At 43.9% G+C, this 7,552-nt stretch overlaps 1 pseudogene; it reads right to left on the minus strand.

Moving 5' to 3' along the window:
- Positions 1-1,252: 1,252 nt before the first annotated feature.
- LOC123066452 (26S proteasome non-ATPase regulatory subunit 10-like) lies at positions 1,253-7,167 on the minus strand (annotated as a pseudogene).
- Between the last annotated feature and the right edge of the window lie 385 nt (positions 7,168-7,552).

The following is a 7,552-nucleotide window of genomic DNA, read 5'->3' on the forward strand; positions in this document are numbered from 1 at the left end:
CAGCCCCTGCCCGGCCAGCCCCGCCGCCGCCGTCGCCAGCCCCTACCGGCTCCGGCGGGCACGTAAGAGCCCGAGGGGGCTCCGCCAGCACCAGATCCCGGCGGTCCGCCTACGGGATGACGCACGAGCGGCCTTCTGGGCCCGCATCCACCCCCTTTGGCGGGCACCAGATCCGCGCCGCCAGGCGGCGGCCTCCCTGCCCTCCGGGAGCAAAAGCACGCCGCCGACCAGCCACGAAGGAGCCCCCAAGCTCCTCCGCGCGGGCGATGAAATCACCCACCGAGCACCCAGCCTTGGGCCTCGGCGAACCACCGGAACTACCTAAACTCACCTGAGAATCTACCTCGTCGGCGTCGATGTCGGAGTCAATCCCCTCTAGCGCCCAGAACCGGCTGCCGGAGAAGGACGGAGCAGGGGGCCGCCCCTCTGGCAGCGCCCCCCCCCCCCGCGGCCGCCCCACGGCAGGCCGCACCACCGTCCAGCCGACCGCCTCCGCCGCGGCGCTCGCTGCGTCTCCCTTCGCGTCGAGCGGCCCAGACGCGTCGCCCTCCACACCGCCCGACTCGAACGCCATCCGCGTCGCCCTCGTGCGTACTCCACACTATAATACTTTAAATCCTTTATCCTAAAACATGCTTGATACTAGCCGGTGACGCTGATGCAAAGAAACTTCTAGATGTGGCATGTTGAGTGATTAAGTGATTACCTTTTAGAAAGGTAAATTCAATCACCGAAGAAAAGAATGAAGAGCTTACACAAAAAAAGAATGAGCCTATAGGTATGATTAAAGAAAGAAAAAAAATATCCTACAAATGCTTTAACTGATATTGAGATTGATGATGTCAACTTTATTGTTTCCAATGGTTATAATACTGGATGTGAGAATCAAAACTATAGTAATCCTCTAAACCCACCATAACAAGCAATCAAATAATTATAATAGCAGAGCTAGCAACAATAATGGCCAAACTCTAGGATAGCATCAAAGCTGTTATTACCATGCAGACGAGCAAAATAATTATAATAGCAAAGGTAGCAATGGTAAAAGCCTATGGCTTTGCTGAGTGTGTGCACGGTAATTTGCAAGCACCTAAAACGTTTAAGCATATTTGATGTCACAAAATTTCAGTTATTTTTTACCTGCTCATGAGGGTGTAGACCACACCTTTCTCTTAAGTTTAACTAGAGGAGATTCATGGAGCGCTCCACCCTCAAATACATGGCAAAAGCAAATGCATCACACCACCAGACAGAGGCCTCCGAAATGCTTTAACACTCGTCACTTAACTTACACAAGCAGGGTAAAGATCCAAGAAGTCCATGTATCTTCCCCACAAGACTACAAAATGTGTGCATGTGTTTGGAGCTACTGTATTTTCATGAACAGCCGTGTATAGCTCACTTTTTTTGAGCTGGGTGTATAGGTCACTTGGCCTTGGTGCTTTGAGACACCTTCAAGGATTCCATAGCTTTCCTGCACATTTCATGAACTGTTAGAGCTATGCTTGTTGCAAATGCAATTAACGCGGAAGTAGTACTTCTCAAAATCTCTAAAATTCTCATTGGAGGATAAAATCATAAAAGAGGACACTGGCAGTGAAAGGGAATGCAAAAAAGACAACACTACATGTCTGACAAGTCAGAGGCATTGAAGGTTTTTTTTTTTAAGTAAACGTCGACGCTTCCTGAAATCCCCAAACAAACTTAAAACGGGATACAAGTCTAATCCTACGTTACACAAAGTTAAACTTTCAAGGTAACCATGTGATGTCATGAGACAAGCGCTTCACAGACAATTAGCCTCCAGTGCAAGAGTTATCACGAAACCATAAGATAGATATGCTGTAACTGAAGGAAAGATAGGGTAATACCGCAATCCGTCCTCGATTTCAGCATTCCCTGGGTCCATCTTCAATACATTGAGAAGCGCATCGCATGCACCCTTGTAGTCCTGATGATGCAGGACCAGTTCAATGATTATGAAAGATTTGCAAAGCCGAAAGAAAAAGTCAAGCTGCTGTATTTTCTATCCAACCTTCAGTAACGCTAGAGCTTTGCTCTCCCTGTAGAAGGCCTTCGACCAATCAGGCCGCCTCTTTTTGCATTCATAAGCATCCAGTAAACTGAGCAAAGGCTTGCCTCCTTTGCCTATGTGAAGCCAGCAAAGGCTCCTGTTTGAGAACAACGTCGCGTCATCAGGATCAAGCTCCAGTGCCTACATCAAACATGTTAAAACAACAGTTACTAGCAGATTATGTTTGCAAATTACAACTTTGTGAACACTGAAATGGGAACTGAAAATACTCAAAGAAGAAATATGCACATTGCTGCACATATATGTACAGATACAAAGTTTAGTTTACCTAACTTCGGTTCTAAATGGTTGTGCAGGACAATAATGCACGGATCATGTGAAAAAACCCAGAAATAGCAAGTTGGGAAACCAACACCATAAAAAATATACTTCTTCTGTAACACTTAAGCGAAGAGTTCAAATGCTTTGCAAGGAAATTTCTAGTCTGCATTTAAAAACATATAGTTTAAGTTGCATTTCATACCAATTCAATCCAGTTTACTAAGTTTGAGCCAATTCCATAAACTTCTAAATAGTGTCATACTGACCATTATGACATGAGAGCGGAAAGGCGTATCTGTGTAAGTCGTTATGATTTGGGCAGTAAAAAATTGGAGGCTGGAAAAGGATAGATGCTGAGAAATATGATGCCATATGATGCCATAATATTACCATACTGTAGGCTTCTGCTGCAGAAAGAAAATCCTTTCTTGCAACTGCCTTGCTCCCTTGTGACTTCAATTCTGCTACTTTCTTTCTATCCACAGGCTCCTCCTGAATCATCAAGATTTAATCGAAAGTTGATTTGATGCATTGGAACACATAATAATTCTAAAGCAACTATCTAAAACTGTGATGTAAAGATTTCAAAAAAAAAGATTGTTGATTTACATAGAAATCTTCTGCTCATCATTTCTATGATAGCACAGACATAGTGTTTCCACTTTCAACTACTCATGCCAATCGACTAGCAACCATGGTCAGTATTGTACTTAAGATTACTTGCTGCCCACATTATCTCGAATTGGCAGTACTTCCTTTCAGTAACTACTAATATCAGCATTGCACATCCTACATCTACGCAACCTCGCTTGCCATGTCAGTCCACCCCATCTTATATCTTGTAAATACTCTTTAGGCAATTTCCACATAACTACAGGTAATCACCTCTCGTGCAGTCGGTAAAAAAGGATTTGCTGAGAAATTTGTAACTCGGCTAATGCCATATTTTCTCCTGATTCACGCCTTTGTTTTGTTCCCAAAATATTTACAAGGCCAACAATGTAAATAAATGTCAAATAATCATACACTGCTCAAGCAGCAGTGCATTAGAACTGGACCTATCTTTACTACATTTACATGACCTACCTTTACCGCACGCAAGTACTCCATGTCTAAGTAAGACACAAGAGATACCAATTTCTTTGAAACATTTCAGAGCAGCTTTCAGACAGGATATGCAATGGTGCCATTTCAACAACTTGATATTTTCTTTGGTAGCATGAATGAAATAAACGGTACGAATAGGAAATTATTTTGAGCCAAGTCATTAGCCAACTTGAGGAGCCATGCTGCTGACATAATCAGCAGATTTAACATTGATTTATGCAGAGCTAGTTATTCTGCTGATGCTCCAATCACACAGCGGATCCAGGTCAGTTACAGGAAATAATTTCTACCAGTATCATTCCAGTCAGGAAAAACTATCACTGCAGGATGCATTTAGTCAAGAAAGCACCAACTTTTTGACAATTTTATCTAGAATATACTCCCTCCATACTAAAGTTGAGTCACTTATGTTGGAACAGAGGGAGTACATGATAATGAAATAAGTAAATTTTGCAACAAAGTAGTAATATCATACTTCTGGTTTGGCAATTTCCTCTAGAATATACAAGATTTCCTTGAAGCAAAACAAAGGGAAATATACATGAGTGGATTCGGCTTCATGGTAAAGAACAATTACATGTTCTCTTCTTCCTTATTTATAGAGGATTACAAGCTAATGAACGTAGTGGCCCTATAGACTAGCGCACGTCCTAATGACCAGGCGCATGACTAATAGCCTTGACTGACTCAGTTAACTTGATTCTGAAGGAAACTAGGCTAGAGACTAGGACTCGGCTAACAGACTCTAACTGAATGAACTGACAGACTCTAACTGAATGAACTGACAGACTCTAACTGAATGAACTGAAGAACAACACTTGCATACAAGGTTACACTAACACGCCTTGGTGTACGTACACTATACGTGCATATGCCTCATTATAAAACTCATTCCAAAACACTGGTGGAAAGAGATATGGAGGAAACAAAACATCACCGTTGTAAGTTGAATCGAACTTGCTGCCTCGTTAAAAAAACTACAAGGTTCAAAGTGCAAGAGTACACTAGCAAAGAGATAATCTTACTTACATCATTACGAGCATGCCATTCAGCACCAAACCCCAGTAGGCAATTCAAGCACTCTGCTCATCCATTGTTTGGAGCATCAGCTAAAGCGGTTAAGATAAAATCTCCATTGGCAATACCACCAGCCTATATGGGAAAAAGTTAATCAGCCCTCAAGATGTCTCCGTCACGCATCATATTTTTTTTTGTACAATTTCAGAAATGAAATAGCAAGGCCAGGGCTACTTTATTTGCAAGCATGAATTGAGTACTGGGATTTTTGCTTCATTGTCATCACATTTGTGGCAGCAAAGTTGATGGTCACAGTTTCAGAAATAAGGTTAACAGACACTGATATATAAGTGCACTGCAGGGCTAAGCAGGATGGCATGCCATGTGGTAGTCTATGGTCACGAACCAAACCCCATGCAAAGAAAGCTAAAGTTCACTAAGCTGAAACTTTTAAATGTTGGAAGAAAAAACACCTCCAATATACGATTCCAGGGACAGGCAAAGCTAAGTTAAAGTTATCATACCTGAATCAGGAGTTTTGCACATTTCACCGAGGAGACATTTATAGCAAAATAGAGAGGTGTCATACCATTTATCATCTTGTTGTACTGGCGAGAGACATTAAGCATGTTAGTTCCTACACTTATATCTATTGATATAAGGGATACAGGAAAGTTAAACTACGGATAGAATGGTGAATACATAGAGCAATATTAACATGGCCGAGAGAACGGTTTCCATGGCATTGGAAAATAAATCAGAATATTATCAACATATGGTTATGGAATATCTTGTGTTTAGTTCCTGGCCAAGTATTCACTAGTACACTTTATTCAATTCCAAATGGCACTTAAAAAGGAGGGACAGTACATGATAAAGAATAATCTATTATGGAGATTTGCAAATACACCAAAGGAAAATTGTGCCCAGAATAAATTCTTCATTGCATAGAAGTTGGAGCTTAGCAAAACCAAAAATGATAGAACTGTACAACTCTGATCGAACTGTATTTCTTTAAGGAGGAAACTACACCTCAGGCCAACCTTTTAGATTGCATACAATGCTATGAATGTTCAGGCAGAATTAGTATGCCGTAAACTTACATCTGCATTGTGGCCAAGTAAAATCTTCATAGCACGGTCTTGCCCTTCAGTAGCAGCAATATGAAGTGGTGTCCCACAGCAAGTTACCGGGTCAGTGCGAGCTCCTCTTGCAAGTAATAGCTTTACCATTTCACAATATCCTGAATAAAGGAAAAACCCGATAGTTATTACATAAGTGGACAAGCAATTTTAGCGACAATACATTTCTTTCCCGAAGCCTTGAGATCCCAGTTTATTCTCAGCATGTGGTACAACAGTGCAATGAAGGGGAGAACGGTCAGTAAGATAATATTTACACTTGATAAAATGGAGAGGACCAGTAACTGTTTAAATCTTTGCAAACCTTGGTATTGATAATTTGATATATGCAATCATACTTCTTATTCTTAATAGACAAAACAGCCTTTCTCCAACACGTTCAAGAAAATAATAGTGCAAACTGGACTGTAGGTCCCTAGATTTGCATGTATCGTTGGAGCAGGTCAACGAGTTGGTGCCAAAAAAAAAAAAAACTCCATATACCCTCCCTCATGAAAAGAGAAGGATATATAACATGTATATTCATGCATGGAAAAAAGCTTTTGGATGAAACTACCTTATTCTTAATTTGGATGTTTCTTTCAGCACAAGGATCATAAAGATAATTCACTTGGCAGCAGCTCAGTATCATGCACGAATCAAGGGCAAATAGATCCTAGAAAGAAACTAGCCACACAATTTGTTACAAATAAAAGACCTCTCATTTAACATAAAAGTGATGTACAGATGCATAACAGAGATACATGTATGGTTCATAGTCTTGGAGAGGGACCTGATCCAGCAGCAGAATGTAGAGGGGCAAATCCATTGGGGTCAACTCTGTCCGGATTGGCACCATGATCAAGAAGATACTTGAAAGCGCCCACCCTCTCACCGTACATAGCATGAATCAGAGGCGTTCTACCTGTCAATATATGGCAATTGACTCATTGGAATCGCGTGTTCACAGCAATTGGCACTAAGGAGCAGAACAAGAATCAGACGTGTGCGTTAGGATGGATTTTGTTGAGAAAGGGAAAGAGATGGAGCAACCTCCGTTGTCGACGGCGTTCACGTCCATGCGCAGCTCCTCGACCAAGTGGGCGCACATCACCAGGTTCCCCCTGGCGGCGGCGAGGTGCAGCGCCCCGACGCCCTCCAGTGCCTCGTCGCCTCCTTCCACGGTCACCGCCTCCACCGTCTCCCTGAGGCGGCCCCTGCCCTTGTCCAGCGCCCTCGCGTGGCCTGCAGCCGTCGGATCACGCGAAAATCAGAGCCCGTGCGCGCAGAGAGAGAGAGAGAGAGAGAGAGGGGGGGGGGGGGGGGGGGGGGGGATGGAGTACTGTTGAAGGAGCGGAGGTCGCCGTCGTACGCCGCCTGGAGGAGCATGCTCCGCGTCGTGCCGCCGGCTGCGGTGCGGCGGGTTTGTTTGTTAGGTTTTTAACAAGGACGGGGTGATCAGGATAGAGGAGGTGCCGCGACGCTTACCGGGGAACATGGGAGCAGAGCGGCGAGGCGGCGGCGGCGGCGCCATGGCGAGCGGTTGGTGGGGGCGGGGGTGGGGTGGGGTAGTGGAGGAGTTGGTAGGGTTTTGGGGGTGGGGGTGGGGAGGGGTTGCGGGGCGGGAAAGAAGGGAGGCGCACGCGCCAAGTCCGCGAAGGAGCGATGGGAATGGCCTCACGTTGGTGGTTCCACTTCACATGATGAACAATCCATCTTTTTAATTAACACTCCATTGCACAAAATCATCCATGTCATTAGCAGGCAAAGAAATAGACAAAATACGTTGGACATCAGTTCGAGTTACCAACTCCTCATCCCACTGCCCCTTAAACTTTGATAAGATGTTATGTCACCAAGGGTGATTATTTTCCTGTCAGCTGAATTGGGCACCAAAGCATCAAACCAATTATTATTTTTCTCACCATCTCCAACTCTCCAAATGTGACCA

Source organism: Triticum aestivum, chromosome 3B (genome assembly GCF_018294505.1).
Source record: "Triticum aestivum cultivar Chinese Spring chromosome 3B, IWGSC CS RefSeq v2.1, whole genome shotgun sequence".
Lineage (NCBI taxonomy): Eukaryota > Viridiplantae > Streptophyta > Magnoliopsida > Poales > Poaceae > Triticum > Triticum aestivum.